Raw genomic sequence first — 25214 nt, 5'->3', positions numbered from 1 at the left:
AAGACCTTCCCCAGGATAGAAGTGAGGCTGACTGGCCTGTAGTTGCCAGGCTCTTCCTTCCTACCCTTCTTGAAAACAGGGACCACATTGGCCCTTTTCCAGTCCTCACGGACTTGGCCAGAGCACCAGGAGTCCCCAAACAGCCATGCCAATGGCTCCGCAATGACACCAGCCAATTCCCTCAGCACCCGCAGATGAAGGTCATCCGGGCCCACTGACTTGGACACATCTAAGCTCTCCAGGTAATCCTTAACTAGGTCTGACCTAACAGTCGGGGGATTCACATCCTTCCTGGGCCTCTCTACACTATCACCCGAGAGCACCCCATTGTTAGCAGATACCCAGCCCAGCCCAGCCCATTTTTCAGATTTAATTAGGTAAACATTTCCCCAGAATGGGAAGGGGAGAATGCCCGCTCAATCAGTATTATCAGTCTCTTGTCTAAACTGGCCTGCCCTTAGCCCTCCCAGCCTGCCAAGGCCCAAGTGAGGCACACACAGACAAGATTTAGTGGGAAAATTTTCTGGAATTTATTGATTCAGTTTACATAAATTTGTCATTAACCTCAGTTTCGCTATGCTTTATTTTGATACAAATAATTTCAATAATAAAATGTGACATCTGGTCGTAGCCAAAGTTTTCCAAAGGACATGTCTGTGATACAATGTAGCAATGTATCTCATGACAGGAGAGATCTCAAACATTTTGTGTTGATTGCGGGTGTCTAAATAAACTTGTGCTGTGGCCTCTTTCTATACCTTATTTAAAGCATTATAAAGCATTTAGCACAGAGTTCAGCACTGAAAGGGCCAGAGAGAACAACGCTTAAACTTTCATGTGTGAAAGAACTTCAGGTGATCCATGGCAATGCTTTCGACACATGGGAACAGAAATGCGCAACTAAAATATCTGAGTTGGTCCCTCCTGCCTTATGGATTCAGAAGTCCATGAGCAGCCAAAGGATTGTATATGTTTACAATGGTTCTGGCATCACATGAACAGTTAACAAGGTTCTCTGTGGTTTTTCTTTGGTATAAATTCAGCTGATATTAGATTTGCTAGGGAAACAATCACTGCAGGAGTAGAAAATACTAGAGGATGGAACTTAACTGCAAAGAGACATAAAATGATTAGCACAATAGGAGATATAGGTAGTGAGGGAGGATTCTGCAGTAATACATGGCAAGTCCTTTATGTAAAGGAACAGAAATAGTCTGCAGTGAGAGGAATGTAACTGAGCAGCTGAAACCATTACGCTAAGATTAGTTTTATTTTACTTGCCATTTTAAATTACTTTGAGGTACAGTAATGAAATATTCTAGCTTCAAGGAAACATTTAGGACTTAAGGAATGGTCTGGGTGGGCAATTAATGAAGTCCCAAGTGGAAGTGGAAATAGAAAATGAATACACAATACAAATGCATTTAAGACACCTTAGAACAGCATAGGGAATGTAGTGTCCCTGACAGATTATCACAATGCTTTGCAGTTACAGCAAGGGCCCTGTACTATTGAAGTAAGAGACTTGGGAGGAAGGCAAGGACATTGAGCAAGGATGGTTCTGGGACTAGCACTACAGAGGCTGAGGTTCGATACTCTTCCTTCTCACAGATTGCCTTTGTTACGTGTGGATAACAGCATGGTCTCTACCACACGTGCATTTTGTGAGGATAAATAACTCAAAGACAATGAAGTACTCAAATAGTCTGGGTATTGGTCTGTACTATCTTTAAACTACAGCAGGCTCATTTTATTGTTAATGTTGTGCCTGAAAACATGTCTAACATCACTCCCAGTCACCATCACTGGGATGGTTTATATGGGGATGATCCTGCCTTGAGCAAGGGGCTGACCTACATATGATTCTGTGTTACTCTTTCTCTGTCCCTTGCTCCCCACTTATATGTATTTAATATACAGTTCACCTGAATTGTTTTTTCCAGACTATTTTGACTCTGACTTCTTGGCAGTGCAAGAATCTCTCCACTAATAAAAAGTTTTGCCATTCTTGGTGGGGTCCTTGAGTAGGAGATGTCTGTTTCTAATCGTTTTCTTATTGTTGGCTTTGAACTTCACGTCTTTTGTGCTGATGTGTGCCTTGAAATCCCTTCTGAGGGAATATTGTATTACTAACATGAGATGTTGATCAGCTCCCATGTCAGGATGTTTATCTGCAGAAGAATGTTTTGATCTGTCTATAGTCTGGGTTTGGATCTTGCTTTTGTTAATTTGGATTCTGTTTTGTTTGGTTCTGTTGGATTATTTTCACTGCTTCTTGATTTTTCTGCATAGGTTTTAGGTTCTTTTATTTATCAGTGGTTTATGATTCATGGTTTTTCCACTTTTAACCAGATTATAGTGGTAAGTGTTATGTTTTCAGCAATTCATATTTAATACGTAAGGAATTTCTAATTTATGAGCAGTGCTCTTAACCTTGCTCCTTTCAATTAATAACAGATGCCACTGCACTTGGTGTGTTTATATTTGTTTCTTTTGATTAAATACAGTGCAATCTTTGGGACATGTGTAGTATTTACATTAAAGTGTTACTAGGCAACCTCACATGATTTTTATACCTGTGCAAGCCACAAGAGATTCAAATGTTGGCTTTAGATTCAGCTTTCTTAGAAGAAAATTGAAATTGCACAGAATTGGTTATACTGCATCAGGCTAGTAGTCAACTGTTTAGTATTGGCTGATGCCCGATTCTTCAGAGGAAGGGTAAAAAAAAAATCCATCCAAAATACATGATATAGCTAGCTAATTTTGCAATGATGATTAAGACCTCAGAGAGACTTTTTCTTGACTTCCATAGACAGTAAGCATAAGCCCTGAAGCATGGGATTGTAATTACCTTCAGTGAATTTTTGAAGAAGCACAGTGAAATGAGTTTAAACAAGACTTAAGGAGTTAGAAGATAAAGTTTATGGTACATAACAGTCACAATGCTCTATCTGATTCCCTTATAAGCCAGCAGAGAAAAGGCTGGGAAGGTAATTATGGGCCAGGAACAGCTGCCATGGACATCCATGGAATAACTTAGCTTCAACAGGGCAGTCTCCTGGTGCTTTTCACTGAGTACCTGCCTGTTACTGAAGAAGTGCTGACTCAGAGCACTGGGATTAACCAAAGCCTTGATGGGGAAGGGGGCGGGGGGATTGGAATTGCCTAAGACACTGACAGAAAGCCTTAGTATGAAAATTAAATCTTAAACTGAGATGTGAAGCTCTTTGCCCATTTACTTCCATTTCTGGTATGAGAAGAGAATTCAGATCAACACTGGTCAGAAGAGATCATTTCCAGAGCTCATTCTGGAAATCACAGAAGGCAGGAGAATGACCAGCCTCTGGGCCTTCAAAGTGTCCCTTAAAACCACTGCACCCAGGCACCATAGAATAGAAAGAAACAGTATCATGCTGGCTGGGATCCTGACCCTTATACATAAGTTAAAGATGGATCCTGCAAAAGGACTCTATATACTAGTACAGTCAAGCTTTTAGGTATGTGCTTAACGCTAAACGTGTGCAGTTCCACTAAAGTTCATGGAACCAGTCATATGCTTAAATGTTTTGCCAACTTGGGAACAGTGTGTTCAACACTATATAAAGATCAGTTCCTTTTATTTTAAGATCAAAGACACATTGCCATGCATACATCAAAGGTAAGTCTATTCTGAAGGCTTATAGATAGGCTGTGACAGATGGTAAAACCCGTTGGACTCAAAGGAGATCACAGGGATGATGATCTCCTATATATTGTTTGGAAATTGGTTAAATGCAGGGAGTCTATTTCATTCAGCAATTGATTCTAGTTGGACAGCACTCTGTAATATGAACTTCTGTGCAACACAAAGCTGTCCCAATTGGTTCATGCAGGAACTGCCTGAATATACAGCTCTTCTTGAGCTTCACATCTCCGTTTCCTTTACAAAGAGTCAGTATCTGCTTGATCAGTGGCAACACAAAACCCAAAAGAGTAGTTTCTTTGATTGCTAACAGGAGAGCATACCTGGGCATGTTGGCCATTTGTACATGCCACAGCATTTGTTTCTTGTTAATATACTGCGCCTTAAAAATTTTAACCCAGATTAATTTGGTGGGTTTCATTTGTGTTTGCATGCCACAGGCTTTCAGAAGATTTAAGTCCCATGTGTAATTCCTTGTGGATTGCAACAGGGGGAGCCAAATACCAACCTACCCCCAGTAATGTCTTTCCTAATGAGTTACAACAGGAGGTGCCTGTTCACCGGTAAACCGGTCTCCCTTCACAGTCCCCACCCCCTACCCCATGCCAGGAATCTCACACTAAGTTCCTCCCCCACACACTCCCCCACTCCAGCCCACAGTAACCCCAAAATCCTGCCACTTGCACCCGCCTAGGCTTGGGCCAGTCTCTCAGTAGGCAACCCCACGGTATTCCCAATGACAAGCCTTGCAAATCATCCCCTCCCATCCCTTTCCCTTCCCCACCATGTTACAAAGTAATGAAAATTTATATATGATTTTTTTAACTGTATGTATGATATATCAGAAATATACGGGGTTGAGAGTAGTGGGTAGTGCCGCCCTGGGTAGTTGGCGATTGTTGCTGATGGTGGTGGCGAGGTGGACCCATGTGTGGGTGTTTTGTGTTATGTTGCCGAAGCAGATGTGTGCCATGAACACTTAGTGAAAATTAACAGTGTACTAATAGTATAGTACAGTGTGTATGGGGGTGGAGGTGTGATGCCAAATCTGATAGTTGTTAGTTTTCTGGCTTTTAGGACTGCCAGGGCTTGGAACAACTTCCACGGGGACACATCAGTGGGGCTGCTTCCCCCACTCTCCTTTCCTGCCCACATTCCACCATGAATACCTGCCGCCTTGTCTGTTTGTTTAGCGTGGCATACGGCTTTTGAAGGGGTGTTGTGAAATGGTGTTGAAACTGTGGGTTGTTGATGGGCTTGGGGTGGAATATGACCCCCCCACCACACTCCTAAGCCAGACTCCTGCAGGCTGCTCATACCATTTGCTTCCCCTCCCTCTCCCCCACCATCCCCGAGCCACCCATAAGAGGTATAATTAACCCTTCCACAGGGCATTATTCAGGCTGGCTAGGCACCAATGTGTAATGAGCCTCCCCTCCCCCTGACCACAGCCAGCCTCCAAGCAACAATGCCCTACCCCAGTCCACCTAACCACCTTGCCCTGCTCATCCTCCACCACCCGTCTGCTACCTTCCCCCACACACCCCTGCAGGCAGACACAGACATTTATGCTGTAAATAGTAAAATAATTTATTGTAATCAAAAGAATAATGACTGCACAAGGGCTGCCTGACCCGCTTCTCCTTGTGGATATGTCCTTGGTCCTTGTGCTGCTGCCTGGCAATGTCTCTGTCTGGCTGCTGCCTGTTGCACTTCTTCAGCCCATGAGACACTGAAAGCCTCTCTGTGGGTCTCACAGATGTTGTGGAGCATGCAGGCTGCCACTACTAAGGCTGTGATATTTCCTGGCTCCATCTCAAGCCAACACGTAAGCACTTTCCTTCATTCTTTCAGTCAGCAAAACGCATGTTCAACAACTGTCCTGCATCTGCTCAGATGCAAGTTGGAAACCAGCTTCTGCCAGTCCATAATGTTCCCTCCATAAGGCTTCATGAGCCAGAGTTTTAGGGGGTCACTTTCTGCAGATCACTTTCTCGTGGACTCTGAGTGCATAGTATCCTTTCTCCACAAGGCCAGACAGAGGAGAGTTTCTGAACACATCATGCACACTGCTGGCCCACCCGGTAAAAAAGTTCATGAACCAGCCCCAGTGGTCCACCACAGCTTGCAGGATCATGGAAGTAAATCCTTTCCTGTTTGTGAAAGACCTCCCCCTCCCTGAAAGGGACTACACTGGGATGTGAATGCTGTCTAAAGCTCCCATGCAGTCAGGGAACCCCATGGCACTGAAGCCATCTATGACTTCCTGACGATTCCCAAGGCAAATAAAGTTGTTTGCAGCAATTTCCTACAGCAGCTGGTATACTTCATGAGTCATCACCCTGGCCGTGGAGGGAGCCACGCCAAACTGGTTTGTGAAGTAGCAGAGGCTGGACAGGGTGGCCAGTTTCATGATAACTATGGTCACACTCTTCTCCGGCAGGATGGCCCAATGCATGTTAGTGTCCTGCTTCTCAATTTGTGGTGCCAGCATTGAGACGATATGATAAAACATCTCCCTGGTCATTTGGAACAGCTCCAGCCACTGCTGATTGTTTCAAGTGGTCAACATGATTTGATCTAACCAGTCCGGGCTACTCACACAGGCCCAGACCATGCAGTTTGCTGCTCCTGAGGTTTTTCAACAGAGGCCAGTCAGCTTCCACATCTTTGCATGGCTCTCAGTTGTCACAGTCCTTGGAATATATCCATCCTCTGTTTCGCAAGGCACCTGTACGTGCAGCCTCATCAAAAGCTTGGAGAAATGCTAACGATGCATATGCTATCATCATTATTTTGTCCTACATGTCTTGTATTAAGGCCAGCAGTAGTTCAATCAGCACCAGTATCACCGCCTCATCCTCATCCTCCTCACACATAATCTCCAGATTGTCTATGTCCATTGTTCTCCAGTCTCCACTTCCCATTCCTCACTCATTTTATCGTGAATCTCCATTTGGTCCTCCTCCATCATCATTCACTTCTCAGATCAGCTATTTCTAAGATCACCAACACCTCCACCAAGCAGGGGGGAAGGTTGTGTTCTGGAGCTCTGTCTCACTGCATTCAATATAGATGACCACTGCATCAACGCTTATCTGCATTGTAACAAGTAACCCCACCCTGGGCACTGGCCATTTGCATAGCCTTTGTCTGGTGGGGGGTGTTGTTGATGTTTTTCCAAGTCCTTGTTCAAGATAATTGTCATCAAGCTTTCAAAAAGTTAATTCTGCAATAAGAAAGATAAAAAGTTGCCACAGTGCTGTGTTAATGTAGGACCAGACAAACTGAATACAGAATCAGCAAAAACAGTCTGTCTGTGCTTCTCTAGTTGCACCAATAAAAATTTGGCCTTGATTCTGTGCTACTAGGGGTAGACAGGCAAAAACACAAGCAGGTGTGATCAATTTTTGCAACATTACGTGGCATTAGCCAGGCTTTGTTTTGCCCATGCTCAAGCCCATCACCATGTCTTTGTTGCTAAATATGGTACTTCATCACCTTTGGCTATTGTGAGACACAGGTGATACCTTCACAACAGTACATGGAATTTTCCAAAATGCTCATGCAAGGCATGTGCATAAAGCCAATCCACAAATTTCACCAGCAACCTTTTGTGAATCCAGTTTCTGTTGGGCACGAACTGCTTTCTGATGTCTCAGAATACCAAGTCCAGCAGTATACAGGTGACTGAGCAGGAGGCTGATACCTCCAACACTTGTGGACCCAACTGGAACTGGGAAGAACTGCAGGAATTAATAGACATCTGGTCAGAGCAAAATATCATCCACCAGCTGGAAAGTAAGAGAAATAAGCTTGTGTATGCAGCCATAACAAAAGCAATACAGAGATGAGGGCACAACCTCGACTGGACCCAGTGCTGGTAAAAGATCAAGGCCCTGAGATGTATGTTTCACCGTGCCAAGGACACAAACTCTTGTTCTGGGGCAGGGCTCACAACTGCTCCTTTCTACAACCAGCTGTCCATCAGTCTGTCCAAGGATGAGGGCGAGACTCCCTCTTTGTAGTCTTTCAGGACTGGCATCGTGCTGGAGGAGAGCACACTGACAGAGGCAGCTCCTCCTGAGCTCCTCCTGAGCCAGAAACCATGTTGCATCAATGGGGAAACTGCTTCTTGTTCCCAGATGACAGGGACTACCAAGAAGGGCAGTACACCTTGACGTTGACCGCAATGTCTGTCCTGGATCCACGAACGAGCACAGATGGTGAGGTGGAGGAGGACGAACAGGAAGAAACCTTTTCCAAGGTGGCTTGTCTTCCCCACACTCAAACATCGGTTTCTGTTCCCATGACCGAAGAAGATGCACACCCAGTGACTTGTAAGTATCTTGGAATGTGCCTCTTGCCACTGGTAGGCACTGCTCAGTTTTGTGTGGGTTGGGTTCGTTGGGCGGGGAGGGAGAGAAATGTAGGTATTGCTGAAGATGGGTCGCCATGCTCTTTTGGTGGTGGATGAAGGGTACACACCATTCTCTTTTGGGGTTGGTAATGTAACATGCCCAATGCATTTTTTTTGCTTTAATTGTTTGCAGCTGGCATGGGCAGTAGCAGCTGGGGACATGGCTCTAAACCAGGGACTTGTAAGTTTTGGGCAATGTGAATGGTGCCCCACTCTTGCCAGGTTTGTTTCCATGCCTGCAGGCCTTTTCTTCACTGCAGGTGAGAGGTGGGGATATGGAGTTTCCTCCTCTTCAGGGAAGGAAATTTCACCTAACCAGGAACACTTTTTCATTTTTTACCAGGTAACATGCCCAATGCCAGCTGGCATGTGCACCCAAACCTCGGACCCCAGCTTGCACTACAACAGAGTGCTCAAGGGATATGCACCACAGGCAGCAGCAGTCCCAAGAAAGCATGATGGAGGCTTTGGTGAAGTCATCATGAGCCAGAGTGTCAGGCACAGAAGGCTGGTGGGACGAACTCTGGGAGTTGCTTCATTCTGATGCAGAAAACCCAAAGGCCTTCTGCAAGGAGGTGCTAGACCACAAGGGGCAGTTGGTAGACATGGCCACAGAGTGCCACATTGATTCCAAGAGGCAGCCAGGATCATTACAGCTGAGCCTATTCCCCCAAACCCAGTGGAGTCCGGGGAGGGGCGGAAGACTGCCAGCAGGGCCAAGAGGCCACCACTGCAGTTCAAGGAGCCAGGGCTGGTTCAGGATGATGGTGGGGTAAAAGCAAAGAAGGCCAATAACTGACTGGTTACAATCTTGTGTTGCTTACAATAAAACCTCATGTTATCCTGGCTTCCTACATCTGGCTCCATAACTTTGAAAGACTATCAAAATACATCCCCCTCACACTGCTGGTTTGGGAGGTGGTGTGGTTGGCAGGGGGGTCTGGCCTGCACACAGGCAGTTTGCCAAGGCAGCCACTCTGCCAAGTCACCCAAAGAAGATGCTCCCTGACCAGGCTTTTCTGACTACAGGTGAGGTGGGAATGCCTGGCTGCCTGGCTGGCTGTGTACCTCCTCACAAGCCTTGCTGGCCTGCAAACAAGCAGCTTGCAAAGGCACCACAAGCACTTTGCCAAGGCAGCCACTTTGCCAAGGCCTTATAACAATTGTTCCTTACAATAAAACCTCCTTTTATCCTGGCTTTTTGCATCTGGCTCCATAACTTTGAAGGGTTGTCAAAGCACCTGCTGAGCCAGGGCTTTTTTTTCCCAAGTGCCAGGAGCTGGGGCAGCCATTGCTGGGCTGGGAGACGGGCAGGGGAAGGGCCTGGCCTGGCTGAAATCTCTGAATTAGATTCAGCCGAATTGAATCAGAACAATGATTCGAATCACTGTATCAAATCACTGTTCCCCGAACCAGCCGAATCTGAATCCAAAGCGAATACTAGCCACTTCGCACAGGCCTAGTCTCTATATAACTTGAAAGATAGTTTTTATTAAAGTGACTAGCAAAGGCCCTCCCTCCTGCTTGCCTGCTGCCTGGCTTGATGTGTCTTTGCACCCAGCATGATGCTTAGCACCCAGTACAGCCTGTAATTGTGAAATTGAAATCAAGTACAATTTAAATTTATTGTGATTTACCAATGGAAAAATCTGTGTGGGGCAAGCACATACAGGACCACTGGTGGTGGTATGTGTTTGAACAATTGTGACTGACCAATTGAAAAATCAAATCTGTCAATTTGTACTTAGTCCAGCTTGGTGTCAGGGTCAGGGCCTGGGCCTGCCTGCTTCAAGGTCAGGTGAGGGGAGTGCCACCTTTTCTCATATACATAAATGCATAAATAATACTCCAAAGTATTGTGATTTGCCAGTCAAAATAGCATTTCAATCCCCTTTCCCCATATTGCTTGGGATCCCCATGCTTGATGCTCTACCCTGTGTTATACCCTGCAGGGGTGGCTGGGTGCTTTCTCACTGTGAATACTTGGATTCATACAACTGTAACTCACTCATGGTTTTACTAATGAAAAGGAAAATAAAACAGTAAAGGATTGTTATGTAAAAGAGAATCTGACTCCTGTCTTTTGTGAAGCAGCAGCATCAGGTGGGTGGCTGTTACTTTTGTGGTGTAGAGGTGTATTAACATTAATATTAATATTCCTTGGATAATGGGGATCCCATCCAATGGGGACACAGAGAACACTGCTCCACCTAGACTGCATGTTGGGGTGGAGGCAGGAACCACACGCAGGGGGGAGGGTGTTTTAGGGGTGATGCAAAAAACAGAAGCCAAACATTATACAGAAGAGTTACTAATTGTCCTCATTCAAATGTTAAGGAAGGCTCTCCCATGCCTGGCCCAGTATTGCCACTTGCCACTTTTTCTTGTCTGTCAGGATCTGGGGTGGATGGGGGATGGGGCGGGTGGGTAAGGGAAGTTGGGGGGAGTCTTTCTTGCAAACAGCATTGGACCTCCCATAACAGTCCACCCTGCAACTCTTTCCAGTGATGCCTTTACTTCATAGATGCCCCCAAGCAAAGGATTCCCCTGCTGAGGTGGGCAAGCACAGTCCTCACCTCTCCCAACCCACCCACCTCCAGACCGCACTGCCATGCATGCCTATCTGCCTATGAAAGAAAACATGCCACACATATAGACACAATTTCAAATCTTTATTTCAAAATGTGGTGCATTTACATGATTTTTTAAAATCAAGTAAAGGCACAATTTTAAAAAGGATTTAAATAATAAATTAAAGAAAATTTTAAAAGATAAGAAAATAGACTAGTAGTAGAAAAAAGTCAGGGTTTTCCTCCCCAGTACCTATGCAGCAATGTTTATTAAAACACTGTCCATAAACTAATAAACTGTATACACTATTTTCTAAAAATCTGTATAATAGCTATCTGTACTATATATATACACTATCTATACACTATCTATAAAGCTATACACTATTTAACTATACACTGTTTTCTATAAAGGACACTATACAGTATGCACTACTTATTACATACACTATACACTATTTAACAATTATACTATTACTAAATAACTTGCTTCTACTGGTAGATTCTTGATGCTTTTTCCTTATTGAACCTTTGTGATTTCTGACCTCAAAAGTCTTCTGTAGGGAGGGGAAGAAAGAAGAAGAGGACCAGGTTTTGGACCACAGTCCAAACACCACCCTCTCGCCTCCCAACGCCCTCCCCCCACACAAGGTCGGTGGGACATTTCTGATGTTACCTATATATCACCTGGGATGCTGCATATCCTGGGGAGCAGATCTGCCATACAGCATCCACCTGCACTATTCCTCATGTTTCTTGAATGAACGGCAATGTCAATTATAAGAAATACTGAAGTGTTAAGAAGAGGCGCCGCGCTCCAAACGCAAGTCCAAGTTGAAAACTTACGATGCTGCTGGCAGCAGTGATGCCACTGTACTTCTCACCAGTTCAGAACGCTGTGGTGGGCACAGCAGGTGTGGGCCCAGGGGAGGGCGCAGGTGAGGGAGGGGGAAGCACATACTGGACCACAGGTAGTGGTAGTGGTATGGGCATGACCACTAGCAGAAGGTAGTGAAAACCAGTACTTGGCAATGGTTGCTCCTCCATTTCTTTCTTTCTCTGCATTAAGTATTTTCTACTAGCTATGGTAACTTTAGTAGAGATTCCCTCCCGCAGCACACACCGGCTACAGACAGTCAGCTCTGGGAGCAGGGGGAGGGATGACCAGGAGCCAAAAAAAAAAGGAAAAAAATAACAGGATCAAATAGCAGCACCTACTGGACAAAGTCCTGAACTACAGAAATAGCACAGTGCCACCTAGTGGCAAAAGAGGGTATTACAGCAAAAGCTGTGCTATCTGGCACTTTATTAAACTGGCATGCTCTATTAACTGGCATGCTGATCAATGCAGCAAAAGTGAAACCGAAAGTCCCACTGTGGCACTTCTGGTTTTACCGAGTCCCTTGGCCTGGGGCAAAGCAGCCTGAGTGGGACACCCTTCCTGCCCCCCAGCAAACTGATGCCAGGGAGTGAAAGCCCTGGTACACTGGACACAGCGGGAGGGACAGCAGCCTGAACAGATGCCTCTCAGATAACAAGCATATTTAATTAACCGGCACTCCCCATTCCCACTGGATGCTGAATAACACAGCTTTTGCTGTACAAGACTTTGAGACACTGGGTGTTTACATGCCATGAATCCATAGATACAGCGATGTAAGCAGCAGTGACACAAACTATGAACTAGTAGCTTTAGTTTAACACACTGAAAAGACTTTTAAAGTGGTGGGAAATATAGCTCATGCAAACACAAATGCAGGTGCAGCGGCATAAATGGGAAATTTTCTGGCATGTACAGATGCCCCTAAATCCAAATACTAAGGAACAGATACAGAGCAGCAAACCAACTGAAAAGTGTTTACAGCTCTAGAGGGGACAACTCCTTGCTCCTTAAGCAGGATATTTTCATAACAAAAAGATTTTGTTATCTGTTGAGAACTTTGCCCTTTGGGTAAGCAGCTCAGTAGACCCTAGAGCTTTCTCAAGAGGGTTCATGTGCTGGATCTCTCAAAAACGAATGGCCTTTCCTCCCCAAAAAGATGGTTCTTTTCTCTCCTAAATCATCTGTCTCCAGTTCTGAGAGTGCAGGTCTGGAACTGGGTTCTGTCATCATGGCTCAGCTTAGCAAAAAAAAAAATCCAAACTTAAACCAAACTCCACCTTAATAACCTTTCCATCTCCAGGGAATAGAGAAGTGTTCCCAGTCCTTCTACCCTTGCAGACAGGAACCTCCATCCCCATTAGGTTACCACTCTAAAAATTCAACAATCTGCACAGCCCAATGTGGGAATTTCTGCATCAGAGACTGCTGGGCACTGGTGATGCCTGGATGCTTTTCACAGTTTCACTCCAGACTGTCTCTCCCCTGTGCTGACTGGCTTGCTGTGCCAACCCCTTCCTGTCTTCTCCCTCACAGTTTCTTCACTTCAGCTTCACTTCACTTGTTCAATGTGGTCCTCTCATCCAGCACTTCTCCCTTAGTAGTTCCTACCTTCCAGGCATTATGCCTCTGTTAGCTAGTACCTCTTTCCTCCACCCCATCTTATCTATTTCAGTACCAGCTCTGTGATATATAGACTGTCTATATTTATACAATGCCTGAAGGTATATAAACAAGGCAGGCACCCAACTCCACTTGCCTCTCATTGGGATTTGATGCCTAAACTGTTTAGACTTTTGAAAATCCTTCAAGGCACCTGTTTTCTCTAGTTGCCTAAATACCTCAGATAACAGGGCCTAAATGCTGTTCTTACTATAAGATTTTACACAACTTCATCCCTCCTTTCACTGTTTTTTGATGGAAGTTTAACATTTATACTGTTGCATAAAGGACCAGCACTAAAATTAATCACTGGATATTGTTACCTAATAGGATGGATCTTGGCTGAAATCCAGGTTTATTTCTATTCATTTGAATTCTTGTGCTGGTGTATTCACAGAACCAAGGGCTCTGATACACACGAAAGGAGTCTGTTCCAGGAAGCTATAACACACTCAATTAATCTAATCTGCTGGAGCATGGTAATTACCATGCTCCAGCAGACTCCAGCACCCCGTCCTGAAAAATGGCAATGAGGTGTTTTAGATTAAAGCTCATTGAACGAGCTTTAGATTAAAGCACCCCACCACCATTTTTCAACACAGGAATTCTGATACACTTGATGCTCCAGGTACTTTAATTAGCATGATTAGTGCGCTAATTAAAATATCCGCCTCCCAGAGCATGCCTATAAACACCACAAGAGTTTAAAAGTTGCATGTACAAACACTTCTCAGGTGTTTCTACTCAACACTGTTGTGTGTCATGAGGTTATCTTATTTCTCTTGTCTCAGAATGGGACATAGGCTTCCTCCCGACCACTTACTCTCCAGCATACTCACCTCTCTCCAAGTTCTGGTCTCAGTGAGTGCACCAGAGAGTGGGTATTGAGTAGGTCTAAGAAATGCTCAATCTTTTGCCCATTTTAAACACCTTTCCAGGCACTTCACTGAAAATGGACAAGTGTTAATTTGACCAAACCAACAGAACAGCCAGGATATGCATTTAAAATGGAGAAAAATGAGAGCAATTCAAAGGCCTACCCAACTCCCACTCCAAAAAAAAATGAAAAGGGAACTAAAACATCAAGGTAAAACAGAGATACCATCAACAACATCTCACCTAGTTTTGTTTGGTAAATACCTGCCCCAAAAAACAAGTTTTTACAGTACTTCTAAAAGATGTCCAATCTCAGGCAGGCCTCAAGAGGAATGGTGTTCTAAAGCAGAGAAGCAGCTGTGGAGAATGACCTCCCACATGTTTTCACCAAGTGACCTGGCATGCAGGTGGTACTTGTAAGAGGTTGCTCTCAGCTGACTTCAGGGATCATGATGGGTATAAGAGAGGAAGTGGTCCCTTAGGTATGTAGGACCCAAGCCATTTAGGGCCTTATAAGTCAAAATCAGCTCCTCTAATTTGCCCAGAAAACTAGTGGGAGCCACCCTAGTATAATTGAGGAGCATAGCAAGTGCTTATCTCAGAGATGGCCACAAAGCCTCCTGGTGGCCACTCAGCCCTTGCCTAGTCTGCCTTTCTTGGGCACACTCCCCTTCATGCTCCTGCCATGCCTTGATGTTACTGTCTTTTAGAAAAAGGGAGGCTGTCCCAGGGATTCCCACATCAGATCTTCTTTCATGAACACAGGTGTTCATGCTCTTTGCCTTAAAGGCAAATAACATGGCTTCAACTATGTATTTATACCATGCCCATGCCTCACAGATAGTAGCAATCAGTCTGATCATTTCCTTGTAGGTGTCTTGGCCCATTTGGCCTTGGCCCCTTTCATCTCACTGGGCTGCTTAGCTCAGGATCCATTGTGTTGGACCTGGCTTCTGGGCTCCAGCCCTAGTCTTGCCCTATCAGGCTTTGACTTAGCCCCTCTTAAGCACCAGGCCCACCAGCCCCAAGCTCTGCTCAGTGCCAGACCCCTCCAGCCCCATCTTGAGCCCTGCTCTCAGCAGCGCTCAAGATGACCATATGCCATTAGGGCATTAATGAGATCTCCAAGACCACACCTCACAGTCCCTGCCATAAACCACCAGTTGTAAATATAAGAACAATTTAACCTGCTCTAGGTATAGCTGACAACAGCACTAGCTCACTGTCTTGCAGCCAGACTTCCCCTTGCCATGGGTTGGGTTCCTTTTGTAAGGTACCAGTATTTGGCTGGCAGTTCTGAGAGCAGCTTTGAAGTCAGCCTGGTATTTCCCAGTAGTCCCACTGGCCTGGAGCTCTTTACCCAGTAGCTTGCAGGGCTCAACTGCCTGAGTACCTCAGGCCCTGGGTTTATATGCCTCAAACCCAATCCCCACTTCTGGTCAGGTGGCTCCCTAACCATCTGCAGAGGGGATGTGGACAATTTGGAGAAAGTCCAGTGAAGGGCAACAAAAATAGTGAGGGGCTGGGGGACATGACTTATAAGGAGAGCCTGAGGGAATTGGCCTTATTTAGTCTAGAGAAGAAAAGACTAAGGGAAGTTAATAGGAGCCTTCAACTACCTGAAGCGGGGTTCAAAAGAGGATGGAAGTAGACTGTTCTCAGTGGTGGCAGATTGTTTTTATTTCTTAAAATGTGTTTCTGCATCTGCTCCAGGCACAGGTACAGTAAAAACAGTTACAAAATAGTTACAGTTACAAAATAGACCATTGAAAAATTATAAAAGATTACGCAGTGAATTATAGCCTTTGGCCTCCTCAAAACATTGTACTAGGAGATGAGATCATTAGTCAAAAAGATAATCAGTTTTCCACATGTCCAAGTGATAGGGGTTTTTTTTCCTTCGCTTATTAATATCTTTTAGCCATTTCACCTGGTCCACTGGGATTTTTCACATGTAATAAAATAACTGTGTGGATATGTATGTTTATTTTTTAAACATTCTAGTGATACTTCTTACTTCGTTTTAGGAATGTTATCAACATTATTGACAGTATTAATACTTTCTAAGGTTAGAGAAGAATGGCTAAAAAAAGAGATCTAAAGAGGAAGCCATTCTTAACAATTTGATTAAAAATGTGTGTTATTTACAATTGCCTTTGGATCAGTAATCTGCTTAGTTCACAATTTATTTTACATTTTTGAGAGAGAATGAATTCAAAGTATTTACATAGTGTTTTCTATCCCGGAGGTCCTGTTAGTACTTAATATGGCCTTATTTGCTGGAATGGTACCAAAGAAATAAGTGATACATCACAACAGTAAGTGAAGGAATGCAGGATGATATAAACAAAGTGTTATCAGGAAAACTGGACCAATGTTACTGGTCTAGTAAATTCATTTTTGGCAAATGTTTTATAAACATGAATTTTAATATCTATAAACTCCACTTTTTATTCTTATACAATACAATTTTGTGACACTGCTTTTAGCAGTAATTCTTATAGACTGTCACTCACAAATGTTTGTCTCTGTTTTCTAAATACAGAGTTTGTGCCTGTGTGAAGGAACAGGGAAATAAGCAATGTTGGTCTGTGTTTCAGTGCAGAAATTAATAACTCTTAAAAGAAAGCAACACAAATGCCTATACCTTTCAAGGGAATTTAATGTAAAGGGATGATATTTAGTTTATTCCCAAAATTTCTGACATTGCATGCAGGTTTATTGTCCCTTATTATGACAATTATTTTCAGTATAGCAAAGAATCCTGCATGTGGAGTTACAGAAATGTACTAAAGAAACAAATCACACAGGTTTCTGGATGAATAATTTTCTGTGCCTCACATTTGTGTCTTGGTTGGTTGAGAGGTATGTGCACGCATCACTTTAGAAAAATACAGAACAGTCCTTTTCGCCTTAAAAAAAATATAAGATGCAATGTAAATAATAGATGGACTGTGTAACCGACATGGAGGAAAAAGCATTCCACTGCAAACACAGCTAGCATATTCAGGTTAGATTTTTATGCCAGACGTCTTGTCTTATTTTCCTTTCTTAAACAATATTTTTTTAAAAAATAGGGGTTTTTTTTTCTGAAAATAGAACAAGTTTCCACCTGGAGCATTCTTTTTGATCAAAATTGTGATTTTTTTTTAAAAGATTTTCTTGACTTTTTCCAAGAACAGCTGCCTTCGCAGCCACACTGGGAAAGTTTATTTTTGGAACACAATATGAAAATACTTTTTTTTCCTTAAACTTGCAAAATAGAAATCATTAGACTTATACAATTCTCACCAGTGCTTTTAAGGATCTGAAAAACATTTTGAAGGATACAGGTATTCTGATATTCATGTAACGATTTAGCAATCATGAGATATGCCAGTAAATAAACCCAAAACTTTTTGGAGTTTTAGCCTTGTGATTCTCATTCCATACACAACTCTAAATCACAAAGCATTACAAATCTCAAAATAGCAGTGGCACAAATTTGTGCCAGAGATTTGTGCCCTAGCAAATGTGACTGAACATGGACTTTGGTGTGGAACAAATTGTTCCACTTGAGGCAAAATGACCCTGCCTAGCTCATCCCAGATCTGCAGCCAGAAGTATAAAAAGCTGCCCTGGTGAGCAACTGAGGGCTACTTGCCCTCAGGAGCTTCTGGGCCACCCTCACAGCCTGTCCAGACACCAAGTGGCGGGACCTGCTCAGTGAGGGCATGGCTGGAGCACCCCAGCGGCTGAGTCTATACTCCACCTTCATGCAACATACCACTGGGGACCTCAGCTGGCAGCTTCTCCGTGGAGCCATCGCTATGCGCATGTATGTGGCGAGCTTCACAGACACCCCAGTCTCCAGCCCCTTCTGTGGGCACAGGAAAACCCTGGTGCACATGACCTTCAAGTGCACCAGGCTGCAGCCCCTCCACCTCAACCTCCAGAACCTCTTCCTGAGGTTCTGGTTGAATTTTACCCCCCACCTTTGTTTTTTTTGTCACCCCATCTGCAGCCCCACCAAGTCCCAGGATGTCCTCCTGGCCCTGGCCAAGTGGGCCCTGTACTTGACCAGGAAGGAGGCTCTGGCCAGGAAGGTGCTGCTGTGGGGCCACTTTCCTCTCACTTGTCCTTGCACATTTCCGGGCACAGCACCAGTGGGCAGCATCCACCAGGTCCTTGGACGCCTTTGAGGACCAGTGGCTGTGGTCTGGGGGGCTCTGCTCGGTGTCCCCCTCAGGCACACTTATTTTCACATTTTGACCTACACAACACTCCTATCATAGTTTTTCATTAGTTGTTCCAAGAATTTAGTTGTACCACTCACTCATTAGCCCCACACAGGGTTACTAGTTAGCCAGGTGGGCCTTAGGGTCCACAGTATGTGTGTTACAAACAGACAGGAGCTTCTGATACCCAGCCAGTTGGTATCTGGGGACACTAGCCCCTTGTGCCAGCTGGACATTGAAGTAGCCCTTACCTGGAGTGGCCCCGGCACCCTCTACCCACTGCAGCAGTCTGGTAGTGGAAGCTGCTGCCTGGCTGTGACCTGCTGCCACCTGTGACAGCATCTGCCCCCTTAGACCTGTAGCCCCATGGCTGCATGCCTGCCAGACCTGGACAGGGACTGCACAGCTGCCTGGGCTGTGGTATGGGCACTACAGCAGACCCTTCTGCACCACTGGGTCAGCTGCCAATGGGCTGTGGCTCTACAGTTGGCCTTTAGGCAGCACTGCTTTCATTTCTTCTGCTGCCTGTGCTCTGCCATCTGGGCAGCTATCGCCAAAAAGATGTGCATATTATGGTGACCTGCTTTGAACTGTCAAAACACGTCTTCTTGGCCCCAAATGGCCAGCTCAGCCACCTCATCTGTCCTCCAGCTGGGTCCCTGATGCTGGCCTTGGGCAGGCTCCTCTGCCTGGGTCTCACCATTTGCCTCACCAGCAGACATCCTGGTGTTCCCCATTTAAAAACTGCAAATTCTCTAATAAAAAAATCCAAATGCTCTCATTTAAATATCCAAAATCTATGTTCTTCTGAAATTAAAATGAAATGCCACTATATATAGACAGAGCTCAGTTGGGCAATGTTATAGTAATATATTTACAATTTTAAAGCAATTTGGAAGCCTACCAGTGCCTCTATCATCATAGATAAATGAATTCTAAATATCTATGCAGTTTGGCATGTGCTTTTGTGTTTTTTATCATAGAAAAAAAAATCAAAGCTGTCCCTGCCTGCTTTCCTTACCAGGATGTACAGAGCTGAGCAGCACTGATATGCCAGTGCCCTGCCCCTGCCCTTGCCCCTCACTCCCAACACACAGCCACCCTGGTGCCCCTCTCTCCTGACCTGTAGCCCCTGCCTGCCCCAACTAGATCCCTCCCAGGAATAGCTCCATCCTGGCACCAGGACATGAGCCCAGCTGCAGCTCATACCACCCACTGCTTTGTGGCTCTGAGTAGTGCCAGCCCTTGCTGTTCTCTTCTCCGTGCCTGTGCCCAGGTCCCAACAATCCCCATGCTGTCCCTGGGAAGCCCTCAACTGGGGCTCAGGGACTGGACTGGGCAAGCCCCTTCCCTTCCAGGCTGTCCTCCCTCTGTACATGCTGCTCTAGGGGGGCTCTGAGCCCAGCTCTGGCAGCCTCTCCTACCTCAAGCCCCTCCTACCCCACCCCCGACTCCCATCTCTCTCATACACACACCCCTACTGCCACCTTTATCTCTCCCCCCATCCCATCCCTCAAGTTGTTTCTGGGACCAGGAGCAACTTCAGGCTGGGGCCACATGTCCCAGCACTGGTGTGGGCCTGGGACAGGGTTACAGTGAGGCAGTTGCCTCTGCAGCCATGGCTCCTGCCAGCAGGCCCCATCCCATACCTTCTGGTGACTGGACATGCAGGGTGTAAGGGTGACTATAGGGTATGTGGGGGTAAGGCATGTAGGGGGTATGGGACTTGCATGGGGATTTAGGGGAGTATGGTGTTTGTGGCTGGGTATGTGGGTGGGGGGTTTGTGGGGGTGGGCTGGGGGTGTGGGATTTGTGGATGGATTGTGGGGGGGTTGTGAGTGGGGGGGACTGCTCAGGAGGGGTGTGTCCCCCGCCCACCCCCTACATGGTGCACAGCCTCCCCTTCAATAGCAGTAGTAGCTGCAGGTGGTCAGAGTCTGCTACTGGCAGAGCCCCCGGCAGCATGGCACAGTGCAGCCCCAACCACTTGGGACCTGGCACCACCTGTGCCACATGGCACAGGCATGGCCTGACCCAGAGGCATGCACCTTTGGGCAGGACAAGCCACTCTTACTATCCCCTGGGCCCTTGGCACTGCACTCAAGGGCCTCATGCCCTCAGGCTGGGTGGGTCCTGCCTCTAAATACCCCATGTGCCATCAGGCCAGGCTGGCTCCATGGAGGCAGGATCTAGCCCAGTCTGAAGATGTGCAGCTCTTGCATGCAGTACTGGGGACCCGGGTAACAGCAAAAATGGCCTGGTCCTGCCCAAAGGGGCAAATCCCAGGCCAGGCCAGACTCACACCATGTAGCACCTGGTGCCAGGTCTCAGGCATTTGGGGCCGCACTGGGGGGGCCTCTGCCAGTAGCAGGCCCTGAGCACCCAGAAGGCCTCTGCAGTATCTGCTGGGGATGCTGTGTGCCCAGCGGGGGGAAGGCAGGCAGGGGACCCACCCCTCCCAAGCATTCCCCACCTCCCACACAGTCTCCTCCACACACACAGCCCCCAAAACACAATCCTCCCACCCCCACAGCCTCTCCACCCCCACTTACTGGGAACAGAGCCTAGCTCCAAGACACCACTGCAGCCTTGACCCACTCCTATTTGCTCTAGCATTCTGAGACAGTGTGCTGGAGCAGCAGGGGAAGGAGGCAGGCATAGAGATGCTCTGGCTGGGTGCCAGAGCATCTCCTTGGAGAACCCAGCCTCCAGTTGCTGGTTTTTTTCAGTGATTTTTTTTTTTAATGCTGGGATTTCCCAGTATCAAAATTACAGTCTGCACCACAAATATGCAGTACAGGGAACATTTTTTCATTCCCAGCATGCCTCTTGCAGCATCTTAAACTGGTCCTGCCCAAAGGGGCAAACTGCTTTGAGATGTCACAACTGACACGGGCTCACTCATCTGGATGTGGCCACAGAGGGGAAGTTCCAGATTCCATCTGCTTTCACAGCAATTCAGACATACCAACTTCTTCCATGGCCAACTACTCAAAACAAGCTAGGTGCTTTATTAATGGGACAGTCTTTCATCCACAGTACTAACAAAACACCATGCATCCTTTTAAAAATTTACTGAGAGTCATAGAATCATAGAATCAGGATTCTTCCATTGAATGAAATACATTAAACTGAGAAGGTAAATGTTCAGACCAACATTAAGTTCTTAGTTCCCGCTGACATGTAGCAGGATCAAGTAGAACAGTAGTTGTCAGCTTTTCTAACCTTGAGCCACCCTATTGAAGGCATCCCTTGTTAGACTTGAGGCACCAATTTGGATAATGTCCACTCTCAGTTTTCACTAATTTTTCAGCAAAAAAAATAAAATAATAGAACACTTTTTCCATTGCAAAGTACTCAGAAAGACTACAACAGGTTAGAATGTTTTTTACATTATAGATTCCTATTTGAAAACTCTAGTGAATCGTGAAATCTTGTGACTCATGTTTGCATACCTAACAGTGCTAACATTGTGTGTCACCTAGGGGCACCTTTAAAAGGATCTCAAGACACCTCAGGGTGCCATAAACCCCTGGTTGAGAATCACTGGGGTAGAAGTATATAGACTCATGTATAATACAGTATGTGACAGATTCTGTTCCATCACACTGGTATCAATTTAGAGCAGTGTCACGGTGCAGGATCCTGCAAGAGTGCATCCTCCCCAAGGCCCCCTGCCCATGCCAAATTGGCCAAAAGGGCACCCTCGATTCTCGCCCGCCACATCTTTGATGATAAAATATATAATAGGGAGGCTTTACGTCGTCTTGGACATGTCTTGCTGTACTCTCTGACCCCGTGGGCTCCTGGACCCCTTGTGGGTCCTGTTCTACAATGGGTGTTTTGGGGCACCCTAGCATTATGGGCTATGCGTGGCTCCAACTACCCCTTTACCACACCCCAAGCCTCGCATATAGAACTGATGTTGTTCGGCCTGGGCCTTGTTACAGTTTGGCCCCCTGGTCCTCCTTGGGCTCTCCGTGGCTCTGTCTCGCTCTGCGCCCTCACTAGCGCCAGGGTCAGTGCACCTCAAATGTTGTGCCCTCTCTGGCACCGAAGTTGGTGCACCCCAAAATGCTGCGCCCTCTCTGCTGCTCAGGGTCCCCACACTGCCGTGGGTCCCCTATGAGGCCTTCTCCTTCCCCTAATAGCCTCACCCAAACCACCGGTCTTAAACAGCAAACAAAAACACAAGCCCCTGGGCTATAACATAAATCCAAGCCACCTGGCTATAACATCATTCAAGCCATGCCAGGGGTGTTGCGTCCCGCACCAGTATCAGAGACTGTACCTGCAGTCAGGCCTCTCCCTTTTTTGCTTGCTCTGGGAGAGCTCCTTCCCCCTTGGCTGCTGGCAGGGAACTGCCATCCTGGCCTCAGCTTTGGGGTTTACATGTGAGCCAGGCCCTGTCCCTTCTGGTCAGCTGACTGCTAGCAGGGGTGGGCCACTAACTCACTCTGGTTGCCCTGGTAACCAGCAGCTGGACTCCCCAGTCACTGCTAGGGCTCTTCCCCTAGCAGTTTCCCCTGTTTATAGGAGCAAAGCACCTAAGTGCTCTGCAACAAGCAGCTTCTACTGGATTTACAACACTGTCAGTGAGATTAGCATAGGCGCTAGCTCCATGGGTGCTCCAGAGCTCAGGTACCCACCAAAAAAATAAGTGGGTGCTTTGCACCTACAAGCCACAGCCATGGCTGCTTTCAGACATTGAAAAAATGGGCTTTACCAGAAGAAGTAGAGTGTTACTTCAACCCGGTTCTGCGGCATCTGTAAAGATTGGGGCTTTTTGGCATTGTTAACTAAAGTTGATTCAATCAGCTATTAAATAAAAGTGCCAAAAAGTCCCACTAAAGCACCCGATCTTTATAGATGCTGTAGAGCCAGATTAAAATAACAAGCTGCTTCTTCTGGACATGTACAGGGCTTGGGCAGGAATACATTAAGTTTAAATTAAAATGATGTTTTGGTTTTGGCTTTGGTTTTTTTTTATGTCTGCAAGCACCTACTGGCAAAAACCAAAACGGTGCCTATGGAGATCAGATTACCCAGGATCCAAGAAATAAAGTGTAAATTAATTATGGGAAGTCAGATCAGGAATTCAGACTTTATTTAAAATGTCCTTAATTCTGTGACATTTGGACTGGCTCACTGGAACCATTTTCTTTCGAGAATTTTGTTACATCTAACCAAGCCTTTTCATCTCATGCTGTCCTATAATGTACGGCGTTAAGGAATGAGCCTGTAGTAAATTAGAACAACTCAGTATCTTTCAGTGTTTCTTGGCAGTGTTTGCTGTTAGCAAGCATACTCTAATCTAAAGGCATGAAGGATTTATGTGTCTACAATATCTCCCATTAGCATCAATGGGAATAATACCCATAAATCCTTCCACTCCATTAATGTACCAAAGTGCATTATCTAGATCTGAGCATGCCAAAAAGAATGATGTGGGGAAATAAAGATTAACAGCAGTGCTTTCCACTCATCTATGACAAATTGCCATAAATAACTGCCTTTTCATAACAAAAGCAGACTATTAAGTATTTACCTGGAGGCATGTGCACAATTTGAATATTTATTTGAATTACCTTAAAAATGTGATGAGTGTAAATTAGTTTCACTCCTATAGCCTCTAATATGGTTTGCCTTTCTTACAGTACAAATTTTTGCAAAGCAGAAATAAGATTTCTGATATTTTTAACATGTTTTTGAAGAGAGGAAAAGCTAAGCCTCTGAGTACCTGTGATCATTTGAAGCTAGGAGCAGCGGGAAGAGGAAGGACACAGGCACACGTGTGTCTTACACACGTGTGCCCCCTCATCTGACCCGGAGCGGAGGCAAGAGCAGCAGAAGCAAACGGAGCAGCAGCGGGGGCAGCAGCTGAGCCGGATCCGGAGGGAAAGCCCCCCGGATCTCTCTTAGCTGAGCCGGTAGGGAGCCACGCGAACAGAGCACACAAACAGGGTGGGCTGGGGGGGGACTGTCCCCCAAGCCAGGGAGCACCCCCGGAGGTATCCCTTGGGGAGGCGCCGGGTCCCCCCAGTGAGGGAGTGCAGGGGGTCGGGATCGCCGGTAGGCACTTCCAGTAAGTCCAGAGCGCCTGATTGGCGGATAGAGCGGAGGCGGGAAATTCAAACCGCAGCCTTTAAAAGTCGCGGTTTGATGTAGCTTCCGGCACTCAGGAGCTAGGAGCAGCGGGGAGAGGAAGGACACAGGCACACGTGTGTCTTACACACACGTGTGCCCCTTACCTGACCCAGAGCGGAAGCGAGAGCAGCAGAAGCAAACAGAGCAGCAGCGGGGACAGCAGCAGCTGATCCCCCTAAGGTAAGTGGGGCAGAGGGACTGACGCAGCTGAGCCGGATCCGGAGGGGAAGCCCCCAGGATCCCTCTTAGCTGAGCCGGTAGGGAGCCATGCTGCTGAGCCGCGCAAACAGAGTGTGCAAACAGGTGCAGTCTGTAAGAGCGCACCGGCGTTTGCGCCGGCATTCGCACCGGAGGGGGAGCAGGAGGGACCCAGAGGCCGACTTGTGTTAGCGCGGACCAGAGGACCCGAACTCAGCTAGAAACTCAATGACTCCTACGAAGGTGTCCACACAGAGTGCTACCAGGGCCCCTGCCCGGGGGGCACGGCCTTCCCAGGGCTTGTCTGAGGTCTCCACCCAGACAGAGCCCATGGGGGGGCTGGCGTCCCCCAACCCCTTGGCCTGCGGGAGCTGCCCAGCAAGGCCTGGGGGGGCAGGAACTGGAGACCCCACACCTGTCCTGCAGGTGCCTGCCTTAGGGCCCTTGAGGCGCAGGTGAGGGAGCTCCAGGAGGAGGTTATCAGGCTGAGGGGAATCAGGGAGGCAGAGGAAGAAATTGACAGCTATTTTCTTTCCCTGCAGGGTTGTACAACCAAGGA

Source organism: Crocodylus porosus, unplaced genomic scaffold (assembly GCF_001723895.1).
Source record: "Crocodylus porosus isolate Cpor-Errol unplaced genomic scaffold, CroPor_comp1, whole genome shotgun sequence".
Lineage (NCBI taxonomy): Eukaryota > Metazoa > Chordata > Crocodylia > Crocodylidae > Crocodylus > Crocodylus porosus.
The sequence above is the reverse complement of the archived record's forward strand: the minus strand, read 5'-3'. Positions refer to the sequence as shown.